At 37.6% G+C, this 21,283-nt stretch overlaps 5 non-coding genes across 5 annotated transcripts; all 5 read left to right on the forward strand.

Annotated features, from left to right (window-relative positions):
• Positions 1 to 3,814: 3,814 nt before the first annotated feature.
• Positions 3,815 to 3,886, forward strand: trnat-ugu (transfer RNA threonine (anticodon UGU)). Its single transcript has one exon. It is a non-coding gene; the product is annotated as a tRNA-Thr (tRNA).
• Positions 3,887 to 9,781: 5,895 nt separating this feature from the next.
• Positions 9,782 to 9,853, forward strand: trnaa-ugc (transfer RNA alanine (anticodon UGC)). Its single transcript has one exon. It is a non-coding gene; the product is annotated as a tRNA-Ala (tRNA).
• A 1,961-nt stretch (positions 9,854 to 11,814) lies between these two features.
• trnaa-ugc (transfer RNA alanine (anticodon UGC)) lies at positions 11,815 to 11,886 on the forward strand. Its single transcript has one exon. It is a non-coding gene; the product is annotated as a tRNA-Ala (tRNA).
• Positions 11,887 to 12,428: 542 nt separating this feature from the next.
• Positions 12,429 to 12,500, forward strand: trnat-ugu (transfer RNA threonine (anticodon UGU)). The gene has a single exon. It is a non-coding gene; the product is annotated as a tRNA-Thr (tRNA).
• Positions 12,501 to 21,211: 8,711 nt separating this feature from the next.
• On the forward strand, positions 21,212 to 21,283 carry trnaa-ugc (transfer RNA alanine (anticodon UGC)). The gene has a single exon. It is a non-coding gene; the product is annotated as a tRNA-Ala (tRNA).

Consider the following 21,283-nt stretch of genomic DNA (forward strand, 5'->3'; position numbering starts at 1 on the left):
AACTTTATCAACATACTTTAGTCATACTTTATTATCATTTTTTTTTTTTTTTTTTACTTGTGCATAAGGCATATGTTTTCTCCATTTGGAATATGATTTCATAGGAAGTCAAAAGTCAAAAGTCAAAAATGTCAAAATTTGGTAAAAAACTTCACACATCCTTAAAAAAGTGCTTTCTGGACCGTTTTTCAAAATTCTTTCAATTTATGTGTCAATTACACATGTATAAGAACTTTATCAACATACTTTAGTCATACTTTATTATCATTTTTTTTTTTTTTTTTACTTGTGCATAAGGCATATGTTTTCTCCATTTGGAATATGATTTCATAGGAAGTCAAAAGTCAAAAATGTCAAAATTTGGTAAAAAACTTCACACATCCTTAAAAAAGTGCTTTCTGGACCGTTTTTCAAAATTCTTTCAATTTTTGTGTCAATTACACATGTATAAGAACTTTATCAACATACTTTAGTCATACTTTATTATCATTTTTTAATTTTTTTTTACTTGTGCATAAGGCATATGTTTTCTCCATTTGGAATATGATTTCATAGGAAGTCAAAAGTCAAAAATGTCAAAATTTTATAAAAAACTTCACACACCCTTAAAAAAGTGCTTTCTGGACCGTTTTTCAAAATTCTTTCGAATTTTGTGTCAATTACACATGTATAAGAACTGTATCAACATATTTTAGTCGTCTTTTATTATCATATTTTTTTTTTTTTTTACTTGTGCATAAGGCAAATGTTTTGTCCATTTGCAATATGATTTAATAGGATGTCAAAAGTCAAAAATTAGATTTTTTTTTTAAACTTTAAAAACTAAAAAAAGTGCTTTCTGGACCGTTTTTCGAAATTGTTTCGATTTTAAGACAATTAATCATGTGTAAGAAGTGTATGAATATACTTCTGTAAAATGTTATTATCATAATTATTTTTTTTTTTACTTGTGCATAAGGAATATGATTTGTCCATTTGCAATATGATTTCATAGGAAGTCAAAAGTCAATTTTTTTGGGGGCCAAAATTGACTGAACTGATGAACTCGGGACGGCCGGGCAGTGATAGTTGTTCATTTCCATCACTCGTTGTGTTGATTTCATCATGTCCATTTGGTGATGTTTTTTCACTATAGAATCATATTGCAAATGCGCATGCAACTGGTAACCGGAAGAAAAAAAAATGATGATTTCATTATGTCCATTTGTTTATGTTTCCTTACTTTTTCAAAGTCACTGTGCATTTGCAATATGTTTTAATGGGCAGGTACCATCACAAATTTGTCATGCTCAAAATTCAAACTATACTTTGCTCAAACTATACCTTTGTCAACTTGTATTATCATAATTTTTTTTTGTTTTACTTGTGCATAAGGCATATGTTTTGTCCATTTGCAATATGATGTCATAGGAAGTCAAAAGTCAAAGTCAAAAGTAACGATTTTCCTCCGTGCAACTGGTGATCTGAAATGTGCAACTGGTGATCTGAAATGTGCAACTGGTAACCCCCCCAAAAAATTGTTTTGTTTATGTTTCCTTACTTTTTCAAAGTCCCTGTGCATTTGCAATATGTTTCAATGGGCAGGTACCATCACGAATTGGTCATGCTATAAAAATCCTGCAGGAATGTGAAATTGACTGGCCCGATGAACTCGGGATGGCTTTGCAGTGATTCTGGTTCATCTCAATCGCTCGTTAGGGTAGATTTCAGAATGTCGCTTTTGGTGATGGTACCTCACTGTTTAAACATATTGCAAATGTACAAGAGTCAAGTGGACAAGAGTCCATCAGTCAATTAGATATAATTCTGACACCAAACTGATACAAACTGACACCAAACCCACTTTTTCCAACTCGTTTAGTAGCCAACTATTACATACTTCAGAGCTGGCCCAAAATTCACAACGCCTTCGGTTCAAACCATAAAAAAAACATAAAACACGTAGTTACGTTCTAGCTGCGGGTCCATTTCTTATGTTATGTGTTGGCCTAGCTGAGGCGACCCCGAATCCCAAGTTTCGGCTCGATAGGTCATTTGGTGTCCGAGAAAAACCCTAATTGGTGCTGAAAATCCACTTTTTTCCATGCTTTGCTACGGGGTCCTTGAACGAGCTATCGGACAGAAACGTTGGGGTCCCTCTCTATGGGCCGAGCCGGTTTCAATGCACCTAGCCTTGCGTCTCTGAGACTTTTCTAAACGTCGTCATTTTCGTAATGGTCAAAATGAATTGAAGGTATTGCAAATGTACGAGGCTGTTTCTCGGTCCGAGAACCGTCTAGAGCCACGTAACTCACCACGCACCATCGACCGGAGGTCTAGAACAGGTTTCTAAAGTTTCGGAACTCTAGGTCTGACGGTTCTTTTTTAGCTCCAACAAAGCTAACTATTGCAGCCACTGTCTGTCTCTACGCACCCCAATACGTCCCTCCATCCAAGTTGTGTTTTAGTGTGATTTTTTTTTCCTTTGATTTTTTGGGGGAAAAATGACTGATTTACAGTACATGGGAGTTGCCTAATCACACATATGAAGTTTTGGAAAGATCAGACTTTTTTTAACCCCTCGAAACATCCCCTGAGACACCAATTATGGCACTTCCGGTTGGCACAGGAAGCTATAAATCAACACATATCCTCATTGGGGTATGCTGTTACAGAATCCTGAGTTTTAAGTCCTTACGTTAAGAACTGACTGATTTACACAGGGTTGAATGCACTATGTCTGTCAAACTGCAGGCAGGGTATGGGTAAACACTTTTAGGGTGATTTTAACCACTTCCGGTTGGTCCAGGAAGCTCAGAATCAACACAGGTAGACCTCATAGTGGCCTGATGGACTGGTACCGAAGACAGGTTCATACGGCATTCATAACCCATATAGACTTCAGTTTGAAATTAGGGGTGCAGGCAATGTATTCCTATGGGGAGAGATGACACTGTAATCTGTGAGATCAAAAAACACTGTTTTACTGTTAAGGGTTAATGCCACACGGTCAAGGTTAGGCTTGCACGGATCGGGAGGACCTTAGGAACATTCATGTGGTGTAATTTTTCTTCTCACCCTAACGGTTCTCTCACTGTCACTCAAAAGCAAATGACATTGTGGGGCAGGCTTCATTTTGGGCCTACTTTTCTAATGGTCGTTGCGCTTAGACCGAGCGAGCTACGGTCAAGCGGGATAGCTCGTTGAACTCAGCACAGTCTGGAGACTATGGTGATGCCATTTTTTGTGTTGATTTCAGAATGCCATTTTGGTGATGGTCCCTCTCCGTTTAAACATATTGCAAATGCACAAAAGTCAACAACTTTCCAGAATGTTGAAATTCTCAGCAGGAAACAGAGATGTGCTAAATAATTTGCTCTTGTAATCTGAAGAACATGTGTTCAATCCCTGTTCGTACATTTATGGAACAGAAGTGGCATGGTTGCCAACTTCAATTGCATCATTTTCAAAAACTGAAGTTCATGGGTTAGATGACTGTCCATACTTGCTTGTATTTAGAATTGCTGCTATCATTTCATTGTAGCTTCAATGGAGTGGTGTATATAAAAAGTACATTGTATTAATATTGCATTTTATCTGCAAATAAAATGGGATCGAAGCTCAGAGGGGGAGTGCATGCTATTTTAGTATGAGGTCCTTGGTTCAATCCCAAGGTTCTCCACTGAGTATTTGTGTGCCAAATTCACATTACACAACTCCTACTTTTCAGAATGTTAAAATTCTCACAGGAAACAGAGATGTTATTTGTGTGCCAAATTCACATTACACAACTACTACTTTCCAGAATGTTGATAAATATCTTGCAGAATAGAGTGGCATGGTGGTCAAGCGGTAAGGCGTCGGTCTTGTAAACCGAAGATCATGGGTTCAAATCCCATCTGTGCCTTACTGAAAGATAGCTGGTACCATGGGAAGGTTCTTTCACTGGAGGACTTTGAAGAAAAAAAGTTTTCTCAAAATGGCAACCCTGCTATTATATAGTAAGGGAATACCCCCCTGAATTGTACAAAAATGAATGGCAAGATATTGGCATTGGACAAACCATATACACGATGTCCAATACCACCCAAAGCGGCGTTGATTCGTGCAAAGTATATGGCAATTGCCAATTGTAACACTTCAAAAATCCAACAGGGGGCGAGTGCGCTCCATCTGGGTTTTTCATATTGGAAATGCAACCCAAGTCAACATCCAAAAGCAAAATTTTGAAAAAAGGATATTTTTTTCTAAAACTTTTCACCCCTTAAAAAAGTGCTTTCTGGGCCTTTTTTCGAAATTCTTTCGATTTTTTTGTCAATTACACATGTGTAAGAGCTGTATGAATATACTTTTGTCCAATTTTTTTATCATATTTTTTATTTTTTTAATTACATGCGCATAAGGCATATGTTTTGTCCATTTGCAATATGATTTCATAGGAAGTCAAAAGTCAAAAGTCAAAAATGTCAAAATTTGGTAAAAAACTTCACACATCCTTAAAAAAGTGCTTTCTGGACCGTTTTTCAAAATTCTATCAATTTTTGTGTCAATTACACATGTATAAGAACTTTATCAACATACTTTAGTCATACTTTATTATCATTTTTTTTTTTTTTTTTTACTTGTGCATAAGGCATATGTTTTCTCCATTTGGAATATGATTTCATAGGAAGTCAAAAGTCAAAAGTCAAACATGTCAAAATTTGGTAAAAAACTTCACACATCCTTAAAAAAGTGCTTTCTGGACCGTTTTTCAAAATTCTTTCAATTTATGTGTCAATTACACATGTATAAGAACTTTATCAACATACTTTAGTCATACTTTATTATCATTTTTTTTTTTTTTTTTTTACTTGTGCATAAGGCACATGTTTTCTCCATTTGGAATATGATTTCATAGGAAGTCAAAAGTCAAAAATGTCAAAATTTGGTAAAAAACTTCACACATCCTTAAAAAAGTGCTTTCTGGACCGTTTTTCAAAATTCTTTCAATTTTTGTGTCAATTACACATGTATAAGAACTTTATCAACATACTTTAGTCATACTTTATTATCATTTTTTTTATTTTTTTTACTTGTGCATAAGGCATATGTTTTCTCCATTTGGAATATGATTTCATAGGAAGTCAAAAGTCAAAAATGTCAAAATTTTATAAAAAACTTCACACACCCTTAAAAAAGTGCTTTCTGGACCGTTTTTCAAAATTCTTTCGAATTTTGTGTCAATTACACATGTATAAGAACTGTATCAACATATTTTAGTCGTCTTTTATTATCATATTTTTATTTTTTTTTACTTGTGCATAAGGCAAATGTTTTGTCCATTTGCAATATGATTTAATAGGATGTCAAAAGTCAAAAATTAGATTTTTTTTTTAAACTTTAAAAACTAAAAAAAGTGCTTTCTGGACCGTTTTTCGAAATTGTTTCGATTTTAAGACAATTAATCATGTGTAAGAAGTGTATGAATATACTTCTGTAAAATGTTATTATCATAATTATTTTTTTTTTTACTTGTGCATAAGGAATATGATTTGTCCATTTGCAATATGATTTCATAGGAAGTCAAAAGTCAATTTTTTTGGGGGCCAAAATTGACTGAACTGATGAACTCGGGACGGCCGGGCAGTGATAGTTGTTCATTTCCATCACTCGTTGTGTTGATTTCATCATGTCCATTTGGTGATGTTTTTTCACTATAGAATCATATTGCAAATGCGCATGCAACTGGTAACCGGAAGAAAAAAAAATGATGATTTCATTATGTCCATTTGTTTATGTTTCCTTACTTTTTCAAAGTCACTGTGCATTTGCAATATGTTTTAATGGGCAGGTACCATCACAAATTTGTCATGCTCAAAATTCAAACTATACTTTGCTCAAACTATACCTTTGTCAACTTGTATTATCATAATTTTTTTTTGTTTTACTTGTGCATAAGGCATATGTTTTGTCCATTTGCAATATGATGTCATAGGAAGTCAAAAGTCAAAGTCAAAAGTAACGATTTTCCTCCGTGCAACTGGTGATCTGAAATGTGCAACTGGTGATCTGAAATGTGCAACTGGTAACCCCCCCAAAAAATTGTTTTGTTTATGTTTCCTTACTTTTTCAAAGTCCCTGTGCATTTGCAATATGTTTCAATGGGCAGGTACCATCACGAATTGGTCATGCTATAAAAATCCTGCAGGAATGTGAAATTGACTGGCCCGATGAACTCGGGATGGCTTTGCAGTGATTCTGGTTCATCTCAATCGCTCGTTAGGGTAGATTTCAGAATGTCGCTTTTGGTGATGGTACCTCACTGTTTAAACATATTGCAAATGTACAAGAGTCAAGTGGACAAGAGTCCATCAGTCAATTAGATATAATTCTGACACCAAACTGATACAAACTGACACCAAACCCACTTTTTCCAACTCGTTTAGTAGCCAACTATTACATACTTCAGAGCTGGCCCAAAATTCACAACGCCTTCGGTTCAAACCATAAAAAAAACATAAAACACGTAGTTACGTTCTAGCTGCGGGTCCATTTCTTATGTTATGTGTTGGCCTAGCTGAGGCGACCCCGAATCCCAAGTTTCGGCTCGATAGGTCATTTGGTGTCCGAGAAAAACCCTAATTGGTGCTGAAAATCCACTTTTTTCCATGCTTTGCTACGGGGTCCTTGAACGAGCTATCGGACAGAAACGTTGGGGTCCCTCTCTATGGGCCGAGCCGGTTTCAATGCACCTAGCCTTGCGTCTCTGAGACTTTTCTAAACGTCGTCATTTTCGTAATGGTCAAAATGAATTGAAGGTATTGCAAATGTACGAGGCTGTTTCTCGGTCCGAGAACCGTCTAGAGCCACGTAACTCACCACGCACCATCGACCGGAGGTCTAGAACAGGTTTCTAAAGTTTCGGAACTCTAGGTCTGACGGTTCTTTTTTAGCTCCAACAAAGCTAACTATTGCAGCCACTGTCTGTCTCTACGCACCCCAATACGTCCCTCCATCCAAGTTGTGTTTTAGTGTGATTTTTTTTTCCTTTGATTTTTTTGGGGAAAAATGACTGATTTACAGTACATGGGGGTTGCCTAATCACACATATGAAGTTTTGGAAAGATCAGACTTTTTTTAACCCCTCGAAACATCCCCTGAGACACCAATTATGGCACTTCCGGTTGGCACAGGAAGCTATAAATCAACACATATCCTCATTGGGGTATGCTGTTACAGAATCCTGAGTTTTAAGTCCTTACGTTAAGAACTGACTGATTTACACAGGGTTGAATGCACTATGTCTGTCAAACTGCAGGCAGGGTATGGGTAAACACTTTTAGGGTGATTTTAACCACTTCCGGTTGGTCCAGGAAGCTCAGAATCAACACAGGTAGACCTCATAGTGGCCTGATGGACTGGTACCGAAGACAGGTTCATACGGCATTCATAACCCATATAGACTTCAGTTTGAAATTAGGGGTGCAGGCAATGTATTCCTATGGGGAGAGATGACACTGTAATCTGTGAGATCAAAAAACACTGTTTTACTGTTAAGGGTTAATGCCACACGGTCAAGGTTAGGCTTGCACGGATCGGGAGGACCTTAGGAACATTCATGTGGTGTAATTTTTCTTCTCACCCTAACGGTTCTCTCACTGTCACTCAAAAGCAAATGACATTGTGGGGCAGGCTTCATTTTGGGCCTACTTTTCTAATGGTCGTTGCGCTTAGACCGAGCGAGCTACGGTCAAGCGGGATAGCTCGTTGAACTCAGCACAGTCTGGAGACTATGGTGATGCCATTTTTTGTGTTGATTTCAGAATGCCATTTTGGTGATGGTCCCTCTCCGTTTAAACATATTGCAAATGCACAAAAGTCAACAACTTTCCAGAATGTTGAAATTCTCAGCAGGAAACAGAGATGTGCTAAATAATTTGCTCTTGTAATCTGAAGAACATGTGTTCAATCCCTGTTCGTACATTTATGGAACAGAAGTGGCATGGTTGCCAACTTCAATTGCATCATTTTCAAAAACTGAAGTTCATGGGTTAGATGACTGTCCATACTTGCTTGTATTTAGAATTGCTGCTATCATTTCATTGTAGCTTCAATGGAGTGGTGTATATAAAAAGTACATTGTATTAATATTGCATTTTATCTGCAAATAAAATGGGATCGAAGCTCAGAGGGGGAGTGCATGCTATTTTAGTATGAGGTCCTTGGTTCAATCCCAAGGTTCTCCACTGAGTATTTGTGTGCCAAATTCACATTACACAACTCCTACTTTTCAGAATGTTAAAATTCTCACAGGAAACAGAGATGTTATTTGTGTGCCAAATTCACATTACACAACTACTACTTTCCAGAATGTTGATAAATATCTTGCAGCATAGAGTGGCATGGTGGCCAAGCGGTAAGGCGTCGGTCTTGTAAACCGAAGAGCATGAAAGATAGCTGATACCATGGGAAGGTTCTTTCACTGGAGGACTTTGAAGAAAAAAAAGTTTTCTCAAAATGGCAACCCTGCTATTATATAGTAAGGGGATGTGCCTCTACGGTAGAGCTAATACTTGAAATGCATGCGCTCTGAAGTTAATCCCCAAATTCTCTGATGAGTATATTTAGTTGTGAAATTAGCTTTTGCACAACTCTACTTTCCACAATGTTGACATTTTAAGAAGGAAATAGATGTGCTAAGTCATCTGTTTTTGTAAACTGAAGCACATGGGTTCAATCCTGGGTTCAAGCCTTGTTCGACGTTTATGGAAGCTTTGTATTGAATTGTAGCGAGGGCCAGCCGACTAGAGCATACAGGCCACTACGACCTGTATGCTCTAGTCGGCTGGCCCTCGCTACATATTCGTCGCCAGACCCACTGGTTCCAGGTCATCTTTTTAGTCTATGCTAGGTAAAGCTCCGCCTTATCTCAGCTCACAGGTCACGATAACAACACCCACCCGTAGCACGCGCTCCAGCAGGTATATCTCACTGGTCATCCCCAAAGCCAACACCTCCTTTGGCCTCCTTTCCTTCCAGTTCTCTGCTGACAATGACTGGAACGAATTGCAAAAATCGCTGAAGCTGGAGACATATTTCCCTCACTAACTTTCAGTGTTGCCAACTTAGCGACTTAGTCGCTGTATTTAGCAAGTATTCAAACCCCTCTGAATACTTGCAGACATTTTCATTTTACTCACCTTTTGTCTCTTCCACAATGTTATTCCTCACTCCTACAGTGTCCATCACAATTACATGCACATTGACAATTATGCAAATTAGGTGATGACATCATTTAGCAACTTTTAGCGACTTTTAGGACAGCCAATAGCTACTTTCCTTACTGAGGTGTTGGCAACACTGCTAACTTTAAACATCGGCAATCTGAGCAGCTAACTGATCGCTGCAGCTGTACAAAGCCCATCTGTAAATAGCCCACCCAATCTACCTACCTCATCCCCATATTGTTTTAATATACTTTCTGCTCTTTGCACACCAGTATTTCTACTTGCACATCATCATCTGCTCATCTATCACTCCAGTGTTAATTTGCTAAATTGTAAATACTTCGCTACTATGGCCTATTTATTGCCTTACCTCCATTTGCACGCACTGTATATAGTAGACTTTCTTCTATTGTGTTATTGACTGTACGCTTGTTTATTCCATCTGTAACTCTGTGTTGTTGTTTGTGTTGCGCTGCTTTGCTTTATCTTGGCTAGGTCGCAGTTGAATATGAAAACTTGTTCTCAACTAGCTTACCTGGTTAATTATAGGTGAAATTTTAAAAAAAAATTTAAAAAAAAAATGATTTCCAGAAAGGGATGTAGCTCAGTGGTAGAGCGCATGCTTTGCATGTATGAGGTCCTGGGTTCAATCCCCAGCTCCTCCATTAAAATTTTTGCAATGGCCAATCTCCTACTTTCCAGAATGTTGAAATTCTCAGCAGGAAACAGAGATGTGCTAAATCATTTGCTCTTGTAATCTGAAGAACATGTGTTCAATCCCTGTTCGTACATTTATGGAACAGAAGTGGCATGGTTGCCAACTTCAATTGCATCATTTTCAAAAACTGAAGTTCATGGGTTAGATGACTGTCCATACTTGCTTGTATTTAGAATTGCTGCTATCATTTCATTGTAGCTTCAATGGAGTGGTGTATATAAAAAGTACATTGTATTAATATTGCATTTTATCTGCAAATAAAATGGGATCGAAGCTCAGAGGGGGAGTGCATGCTATTTTAGTATGAGGTCCTTGGTTCAATCCCAAGGTTCTCCACTGAGTATTTGTGTGCCAAATTCACATTACACAACTCCTACTTTTCAGAATGTTAAAATTCTCACAGGAAACAGAGATGTTATTTGTGTGCCAAATTCACATTACACAACTACTACTTTCCAGAATGTTGATAAATATCTTGCAGCATAGAGTGGCATGGTGGCCAAGCGGTAAGGCGTCAGTCTTGTAAACCGAAGAGCATGAAAGATAGCTGATACCATGGGAAGGTTCTTTCACTGGAGGACTTTGAAGAAAAAAAAGTTTTCTCAAAATGGCAACCCTGCTATTATATAGTAAGGGGATGTGCCTCTACGGTAGAGCTAATACTTGAAATGCATGCGCTCTGAAGTTAATCCCCAAATTCTCTGATGAGTATATTTAGTTGTGAAATTAGCTTTTGCACAACTCTACTTTCCACAATGTTGACATTTTAAGAAGGAAATAGATGTGCTAAGTCATCTGTTTTTGTAAACTGAAGCACATGGGTTCAATCCTGGGTTCAAGCCTTGTTCGACGTTTATGGAAGCTTTGTATTGAATTGTAGCGAGGGCCAGCCGACTAGAGCATACAGGCCACTACGACCTGTATGCTCTAGTCGGCTGGCCCTCGCTACATATTCGTCGCCAGACCCACTGGTTCCAGGTCATCTTTTTAGTCTATGCTAGGTAAAGCTCCGCCTTATCTCAGCTCACTGGTCACGATAACAACACCCACCCGTAGCACGCGCTCCAGCAGGTATATCTCACTGGTCATCCCCAAAGCCAACACCTCCTTTGGCCTCCTTTCCTTCCAGTTCTCTGCTGACAATGACTGGAACGAATTGCAAAAATCGCTGAAGCTGGAGACATATTTCCCTCACTAACTTTCAGTGTTGCCAACTTAGCGACTTAGTCGCTGTATTTAGCAAGTATTCAAACCCCTCTGAATACTTGCAGACATTTTCATTTTACTCACCTTTTGTCTCTTCCACAATGTTATTCCTCACTCCTACAGTGTCCATCACAATTACATGCACATTGACAATTATGCAAATTAGGTGATGACATCATTTAGCAACTTTTAGCGACTTTTAGGACAGCCAATAGCTACTTTCCTTACTGAGGTGTTGGCAACACTGCTAACTTTAAACATCGGCAATCTGAGCAGCTAACTGATCGCTGCAGCTGTACAAAGCCCATCTGTAAATAGCCCACCCAATCTACCTACCTCATCCCCATATTGTTTTAATATACTTTCTGCTCTTTGCACACCAGTATTTCTACTTGCACATCATCATCTGCTCATCTATCACTCCAGTGTTAATTTGCTAAATTGTAAATACTTCGCTACTATGGCCTATTTATTGCCTTACCTCCATTTGCACGCACTGTATATAGACTTTCTTCTATTGTGTTATTGACTGTACGCTTGTTTATTCCATCTGTAACTCTGTGTTGTTGTTTGTGTTGCGCTGCTTTGCTTTATCTTGGCTAGGTCGCAGTTGAATATGAAAACTTGTTCTCAACTAGCTTACCTGGTTAATTATAGGTGAAATTAAAAAAAAAAAATTTAAAAAAAAAAGATTTCCCAGAAAGGGATGTAGCTCAGTGGTAGAGCGCATGCTTTGCATGTATGAGGTCCTGGGTTCAATCCCCAGCTTCTCCATTAAAATTTTTGCAATGGCCCATCTCCTACTTTCCAGAATGTTGAAATTCTCAGCAGGAAACAGAGATGTGCTAAATAATTTGCTCTTGTAATCTGAAGAACATGTGTTCAATCCCTGTTCGTACATTTATGGAACAGAAGTGGCATGGTTGCCAACTTCAATTGCATCATTTTCAAAAACTGAAGTTCATGGGTTAGATGACTGTCCATACTTGCTTGTATTTAGAATTGCTGCTATCATTTCATTGTAGCTTCAATGGAGTGGTGTATATAAAAAGTACGTTGTATTAATATTGCATTTTATCTGCAAATAAAATGGGATCGAAGCTCAGAGGGGGAGTGCATGCTATTTTAGTATGAGGTCCTTGGTTCAATCCCAAGGTTCTCCACTGAGTATTTGTGTGCCAAATTCACATTACACAACTCCTACTTTTCAGAATGTTAAAATTCTCACAGGAAACAGAGATGTTATTTGTGTGCCAAATTCACATTACACAACTACTACTTTCCAGAATGTTGATAAATATCTTGCAGAATAGAGTGGCATGGTGGTCAAGCGGTAAGGCGTCGGTCTTGTAAACCAAAGATCATGGGTTCAAATCCCATCTGTGCCTTACTGAAAGATAGCTGGTACCATGGGAAGGTTCTTTCACTGGAGGACTTTGAAGAAAAAAAGTTTTCTCAAAATGGCAACCCTGCTATTATATAGTAAGGGAATACCCCCCTGAATTGTACAAAAATGAATGGCAAGATATTGGCATTGGACAAACCATATACACGATGTCCAATACCACCCAAAGCGGCGTTGATTCGTGCAAAGTATATGGCAATTGCCAATTGTAACACTTCAAAAATCCAACAGGGGGCGAGTGCGCTCCATCTGGGTTTTTCATATTGGAAATGCAACCCAAGTCAACATCCAAAAGCAAAATTTTGAAAAAAGGATATTTTTTTCTAAAACTTTTCACCCCTTAAAAAAGTGCTTTCTGGGCCTTTTTTCGAAATTCTTTCGATTTTTTTGTCAATTACACATGTGTAAGAGCTGTATGAATATACTTTTGTCCAATTTTTTTATCATATTTTTTATTTTTTTAATTACATGCGCATAAGGCATATGTTTTGTCCATTTGCAATATGATTTCATAGGAAGTCAAAAGTCAAAAGTCAAAAATGTCAAAATTTGGTAAAAAACTTCACACATCCTTAAAAAAGTGCTTTCTGGACCGTTTTTCAAAATTCTATCAATTTTTGTGTCAATTACACATGTATAAGAACTTTATCAACATACTTTAGTCATACTTTATTATCATTTTTTTTTTTTTTTTTTTACTTGTGCATAAGGCATATGTTTTCTCCATTTGGAATATGATTTCATAGGAAGTCAAAAGTCAAAAGTCAAACATGTCAAAATTTGGTAAAAAACTTCACACATCCTTAAAAAAGTGCTTTCTGGACCGTTTTTCAAAATTCTTTCAATTTATGTGTCAATTACACATGTATAAGAACTTTATCAACATACTTTAGTCATACTTTATTATCATTTTTTTTTTTTTTTTTTTACTTGTGCATAAGGCACATGTTTTCTCCATTTGGAATATGATTTCATAGGAAGTCAAAAGTCAAAAATGTCAAAATTTGGTAAAAAACTTCACACATCCTTAAAAAAGTGCTTTCTGGACCGTTTTTCAAAATTCTTTCAATTTTTGTGTCAATTACACATGTATAAGAACTTTATCAACATACTTTAGTCATACTTTATTATCATTTTTTTTATTTTTTTTACTTGTGCATAAGGCACATGTTTTCTCCATTTGGAATATGATTTCATAGGAAGTCAAAAGTCAAAAATGTCAAAATTTTATAAAAAACTTCACACACCCTTAAAAAAGTGCTTTCTGGACCGTTTTTCAAAATTCTTTCGAATTTTGTGTCAATTACACATGTATAAGAACTGTATCAACATATTTTAGTCGTCTTTTATTATCATATTTTTATTTTTTTTTACTTGTGCATAAGGCAAATGTTTTGTCCATTTGCAATATGATTTAATAGGATGTCAAAAGTCAAAAATTAGATTTTTTTTTTAAACTTTAAAAACTAAAAAAAGTGCTTTCTGGACCGTTTTTCGAAATTGTTTCGATTTTAAGACAATTAATCATGTGTAAGAAGTGTATGAATATACTTCTGTAAAATGTTATTATCATAATTATTTTTTTTTTTACTTGTGCATAAGGAATATGATTTGTCCATTTGCAATATGATTTCATAGGAAGTCAAAAGTCAATTTTTTTGGGGGCCAAAATTGACTGAACTGATGAACTCGGGACGGCCGGGCAGTGATAGTTGTTCATTTCCATCACTCGTTGTGTTGATTTCATCATGTCCATTTGGTGATGTTTTTTCACTATAGAATCATATTGCAAATGCGCATGCAACTGGTAACCGGAAGAAAAAAAAATGATGATTTCATTATGTCCATTTGTTTATGTTTCCTTACTTTTTCAAAGTCACTGTGCATTTGCAATATGTTTTAATGGGCAGGTACCATCACAAATTTGTCATGCTCAAAATTCAAACTATACTTTGCTCAAACTATACCTTTGTCAACTTGTATTATCATAATTTTTTTTTGTTTTACTTGTGCATAAGGCATATGTTTTGTCCATTTGCAATATGATGTCATAGGAAGTCAAAAGTCAAAGTCAAAAGTAACGATTTTCCTCCGTGCAACTGGTGATCTGAAATGTGCAACTGGTGATCTGAAATGTGCAACTGGTAACCCCCCCAAAAAATTGTTTTGTTTATGTTTCCTTACTTTTTCAAAGTCCCTGTGCATTTGCAATATGTTTCAATGGGCAGGTACCATCACGAATTGGTCATGCTATAAAAATCCTGCAGGAATGTGAAATTGACTGGCCCGATGAACTCGGGATGGCTTTGCAGTGATTCTGGTTCATCTCAATCGCTCGTTAGGGTAGATTTCAGAATGTCGCTTTTGGTGATGGTACCTCACTGTTTAAACATATTGCAAATGTACAAGAGTCAAGTGGACAAGAGTCCATCAGTCAATTAGATATAATTCTGACACCAAACTGATACAAACTGACACCAAACCCACTTTTTCCAACTCGTTTAGTAGCCAACTATTACATACTTCAGAGCTGGCCCAAAATTCACAACGCCTTCGGTTCAAACCATAAAAAAAACATAAAACACGTAGTTACGTTCTAGCTGCGGGTCCATTTCTTATGTTATGTGTTGGCCTAGCTGAGGCGACCCCGAATCCCAAGTTTCGGCTCGATAGGTCATTTGGTGTCCGAGAAAAACCCTAATTGGTGCTGAAAATCCACTTTTTTCCATGCTTTGCTACGGGGTCCTTGAACGAGCTATCGGACAGAAACGTTGGGGTCCCTCTCTATGGGCCGAGCCGGTTTCAATGCACCTAGCCTTGCGTCTCTGAGACTTTTCTAAACGTCGTCATTTTCGTAATGGTCAAAATGAATTGAAGGTATTGCAAATGTACGAGGCTGTTTCTCGGTCCGAGAACCGTCTAGAGCCACGTAACTCACCACGCACCATCGACCGGAGGTCTAGAACAGGTTTCTAAAGTTTCGGAACTCTAGGTCTGACGGTTCTTTTTTAGCTCCAACAAAGCTAACTATTGCAGCCACTGTCTGTCTCTACGCACCCCAATACGTCCCTCCATCCAAGTTGTGTTTTAGTGTGATTTTTTTTTCCTTTGATTTTTTTGGGGAAAAATGACTGATTTACAGTACATGGGGGTTGCCTAATCACACATATGAAGTTTTGGAAAGATCAGACTTTTTTTAACCCCTCGAAACATCCCCTGAGACACCAATTATGGCACTTCCGGTTGGCACAGGAAGCTATAAATCAACACATATCCTCATTGGGGTATGCTGTTACAGAATCCTGAGTTTTAAGTCCTTACGTTAAGAACTGACTGATTTACACAGGGTTGAATGCACTATGTCTGTCAAACTGCAGGCAGGGTATGGGTAAACACTTTTAGGGTGATTTTAACCACTTCCGGTTAATTACACATGTATAAGAACTTTATCAACATACTTTAGTCATACTTTATTATCATTTTTTTTTTTTTTTTTACTTGTGCATAAGGCATATGTTTTCTCCATTTGGAATATGATTTCATAGGAAGTCAAAAGTCAAAAGTCAAACATGTCAAAATTTGGTAAAAAACTTCACACATCCTTAAAAAAGTGCTTTCTGGACCGTTTTTCAAAATTCTTTCAATTTATGTGTCAATTACACATGTATAAGAACTTTATCAACATACTTTAGTCATACTTTATTATCATTTTTTTTTTTTTTTTTTTTACTTGTGCATAAGGCACATGTTTTCTCCATTTGGAATATGATTTCATAGGAAGTCAAAAGTCAAAAATGTCAAAATTTGGTAAAAAACTTCACACATCCTTAAAAAAGTGCTTTCTGGACCGTTTTTCAAAATTCTTTCAATTTTTGTGTCAATTACACATGTATAAGAACTTTATCAACATACTTTAGTCATACTTTATTATCATTTTTTTTATTTTTTTTACTTGTGCATAAGGCACATGTTTTCTCCATTTGGAATATGATTTCATAGGAAGTCAAAAGTCAAAAATGTCAAAATTTTATAAAAAACTTCACACACCCTTAAAAAAGTGCTTTCTGGACCGTTTTTCAAAATTCTTTCGAATTTTGTGTCAATTACACATGTATAAGAACTGTATCAACATATTTTAGTCGTCTTTTATTATCATATTTTTATTTTTTTTTACTTGTGCATAAGGCAAATGTTTTGTCCATTTGCAATATGATTTAATAGGATGTCAAAAGTCAAAAATTAGATTTTTTTTTTAAACTTTAAAAACTAAAAAAAGTGCTTTCTGGACCGTTTTTCGAAATTGTTTCGATTTTAAGACAATTAATCATGTGTAAGAAGTGTATGAATATACTTCTGTAAAATGTTATTATCATAATTATTTTTTTTTTTACTTGTGCATAAGGAATATGATTTGTCCATTTGCAATATGATTTCATAGGAAGTCAAAAGTCAATTTTTTTGGGGGCCAAAATTGACTGAACTGATGAACTCGGGACGGCCGGGCAGTGATAGTTGTTCATTTCCATCACTCGTTGTGTTGATTTCATCATGTCCATTTGGTGATGTTTTTTCACTATAGAATCATATTGCAAATGCGCATGCAACATATTGCAAATGCGCATGCAACTGGAAGAAAAAAAAATGATGATTTCATTATGTCCATTTGTTTATGTTTCCTTACTTTTTCAAAGTCACTGTGCATTTGCAATATGTTTTAATGGGCAGGTACCATCACAAATTTGTCATGCTCAAAATTCAAACTATACTTTGCTCAAACTATACCTTTGTCAACTTGTATTATCATAATTTTTTTTTGTTTTACTTGTGCATAAGGCATATGTTTTGTCCATTTGCAATATGATGTCATAGGAAGTCAAAAGTCAAAGTCAAAAGTAACGATTTTCCTCCGTGCAACTGGTGATCTGAAATGTGCAACTGGTGATCTGAAATGTGCAACTGGTAACCCCCCCAAAAAATTGTTTTGTTTATGTTTCCTTACTTTTTCAAAGTCCCTGTGCATTTGCAATATGTTTCAATGGGCAGGTACCATCACGAATTGGTCATGCTATAAAAATCCTGCAGGAATGTGAAATTGACTGGCCCGATGAACTCGGGATGGCTTTGCAGTGATTCTGGTTCATCTCAATCGCTCGTTAGGGTAGATTTCAGAATGTCGCTTTTGGTGATGGTACCTCACTGTTTAAACATATTGCAAATGTACAAGAGTCAAGTGGACAAGAGTCCATCAGTCAATTAGATATAATTCTGACACCAAACTGATACAAACTGACACCAAACCCACTTTTTCCAACTCGTTTAGTAGCCAACTATTACATACTTCAGAGCTGGCCCAAAATTCACAACGCCTTCGGTTCAAACCATAAAAAAAACATAAAACACGTAGTTACGTTCTAGCTGCGGGTCCATTTCTTATGTTATGTGTTGGCCTAGCTGAGGCGACCCCGAATCCCAAGTTTCGGCTCGATAGGTCATTTGGTGTCCGAGAAAAACCCTAATTGGTGCTGAAAATCCACTTTTTTCCATGCTTTGCTACGGGGTCCTTGAACGAGCTATCGGACAGAAACGTTGGGGTCCCTCTCTATGGGCCGAGCCGGTTTCAATGCACCTAGCCTTGCGTCTCTGAGACTTTTCTAAACGTCGTCATTTTCGTAATGGTCAAAATGAATTGAAGGTATTGCAAATGTACGAGGCTGTTTCTCGGTCCGAGAACCGTCTAGAGCCACGTAACTCACCACGCACCATCGACCGGAGGTCTAGAACAGGTTTCTAAAGTTTCGGAACTCTAGGTCTGACGGTTCTTTTTTAGCTCCAACAAAGCTAACTATTGCAGCCACTGTCTGTCTCTACGCACCCCAATACGTCCCTCCATCCAAGTTGTGTTTTAGTGTGATTTTTTTTTCCTTTGATTTTTTTGGGGAAAAATGACTGATTTACAGTACATGGGGGTTGCCTAATCACACATATGAAGTTTTGGAAAGATCAGACTTTTTTTAACCCCTCGAAACATCCCCTGAGACACCAATTATGGCACTTCCGGTTGGCACAGGAAGCTATAAATCAACACATATCCTCATTGGGGTATGCTGTTACAGAATCCTGAGTTTTAAGTCCTTACGTTAAGAACTGACTGATTTACACAGGGTTGAATGCACTATGTCTGTCAAACTGCAGGCAGGGTATGGGTAAACACTTTTAGGGTGATTTTAACCACTTCCGGTTGGTCCAGGAAGCTCAGAATCAACACAGGTAGACCTCATAGTGGCCTGATGGACTGGTACCGAAGACAGGTTCATACGGCATTCATAACCCATATAGACTTCAGTTTGAAATTAGGGGTGCAGGCAATGTATTCCTATGGGGAGAGATGACACTGTAATCTGTGAGATCAAAAAACACTGTTTTACTGTTAAGGGTTAATGCCACACGGTCAAGGTTAGGCTTGCACGGATCGGGAGGACCTTAGGAACATTCATGTGGTGTAATTTTTCTTCTCACCCTAACGGTTCTCTCACTGTCACTCAAAAGCAAATGACATTGTGGGGCAGGCTTCATTTTGGGCCTACTTTTCTAATGGTCGTTGCGCTTAGACCGAGCGAGCTACGGTCAAGCGGGATAGCTCGTTGAACTCAGCACAGTCTGGAGACTATGGTGATGCCATTTTTTGTGTTGATTTCAGAATGCCATTTTGGTGATGGTCCCTCTCCGTTTAAACATATTGCAAATGCACAAAAGTCAACAACTTTCCAGAATGTTGAAATTCTCAGCAGGAAACAGAGATGTGCTAAATAATTTGCTCTTGTAATCTGAAGAACATGTGTTCAATCCCTGTTCGTACATTTATGGAACAGAAGTGGCATGGTTGCCAACTTCAATTGCATCATTTTCAAAAACTGAAGTTCATGGGTTAGATGACTGTCCATACTTGCTTGTATTTAGAATTGCTGCTATCATTTCATTGTAGCTTCAATGGAGTGGTGTATATAAAAAGTACATTGTATTAATATTGCATTTTATCTGCAAATAAAATGGGATCGAAGCTCAGAGGGGGAGTGCATGCTATTTTAGTATGAGGTCCTTGGTTCAATCCCAAGGTTCTCCACTGAGTATTTGTGTGCCAAATTCACATTACACAACTCCTACTTTTCAGAATGTTAAAATTCTCACAGGAAACAGAGATGTTATTTGTGTGCCAAATTCACATTACACAACTACTACTTTCCAGAATGTTGATAAATATCTTGCAGCATAGAGTGGCATGGTGGCCAAGCGGTAAGGCGTCGGTCTTGTAAACCGAAGAGCATGAAAGATAGCTGATACCATGGGAAGGTTCTTTCACTGGAGGACTTTGAAGAAAAAAAAGTTTTCTCAAAATGGCAACCCTGCTATTATATAGTAAGGGGATGTGCCTCTACGGTAGAGCTAATACTTGAAATGCATGCGCTCTGAAGTTAATCCCCAAATTCTCTGATGAGTATATTTAGTTGTGAAATTAGCTTTTGCACAACTCTACTTTCCACAATGTTGACATTTTAAGAAGGAAATAGATGTGCTAAGTCATCTGTTTTTGTAAACTGAAGCACATGGGTTCAATCCTGGGTTCAAGCCTTGTTCGACGTTTATGGAAGCTTTGTATTGAATTGTAGCGAGGGCCAGCCGACTAGAGCATACAGGCCACTACGACCTGTATGCTCTAGTCGGCTGGCCCTCGCTACATATTCGTCGCCAGACCCACTGGTTCCAGGTCATCTTTTTAGTCTATGCTAGGTAAAGCTCCGCCTTATCTCAGCTCACAGGTCACGATAACAACACCCACCCGTAGCACGCGCTCCAGCAGGTATATCTCACTGGTCATCCCCAAAGCCAACACCTCCTTTGGCCTCCTTTCCTTCCAGTTCTCTGCTGACAATGACTGGAACGAATTGCAAAAATCGCTGAAGCTGGAGACATATTTCCCTCACTAACTTTCAGTGTTGCCAACTTAGCGACTTAGTCGCTGTATTTAGCAAGTATTCAAACCCCTCTGAATACTTGCAGACATTTTCATTTTACTCACCTTTTGTCTCTTCCACAATGTTATTCCTCACTCCTACAGTGTCCATCACAATTACATGCACATTGACAATTATGCAAATTAGGTGATGACATCATTTAGCAACTTTTAGCGACTTTTAGGACAGCCAATAGCTACTTTCCTTACTGAGGTGTTGGCAACACTGCTAACTTTAAACATCGGCAATCTGAGCAGCTAACTGATCGCTGCAGCTGTACAAAGCCCATCTGTAAATAGCCCACCCAATCTACCTACCTCATCCCCATATTGTTTTAATATACTTTCTGCTCTTTGCACACCAGTATTTCTACTTGCACATCATCATCTGCTCATCTATCACTCCAGTGTTAATTTGCTAAATTGTAAATACTTCGCTACTATGGCCTATTTATTGCCTTACCTCCATTTGCACGCACTGTATATAGTAGACTTTCTTCTATTGTGTTATTGACTGTACGCTTGTTTATTCCATCTGTAACTCTGTGTTGTTGTTTGTGTTGCGCTGCTTTGCTTTATCTTGGCTAGGTCGCAGTTGAATATGAAAACTTGTTCTCAACTAGCTTACCTGGTTAATTATAGGTGAAATTTTAAAAAAAAATTTAAAAAAAAAATGATTTCCAGAAAGGGATGTAGCTCAGTGGTAGAGCGCATGCTTTGCATGTATGAGGTCCTGGGTTCAATCCCCAGCTCCTCCA

Source organism: Oncorhynchus clarkii, unplaced genomic scaffold, assembly GCF_045791955.1.
Source record: "Oncorhynchus clarkii lewisi isolate Uvic-CL-2024 unplaced genomic scaffold, UVic_Ocla_1.0 unplaced_contig_8806_pilon_pilon, whole genome shotgun sequence".
Classification (NCBI taxonomy): Eukaryota; Metazoa; Chordata; class Actinopteri; order Salmoniformes; family Salmonidae; genus Oncorhynchus; species Oncorhynchus clarkii.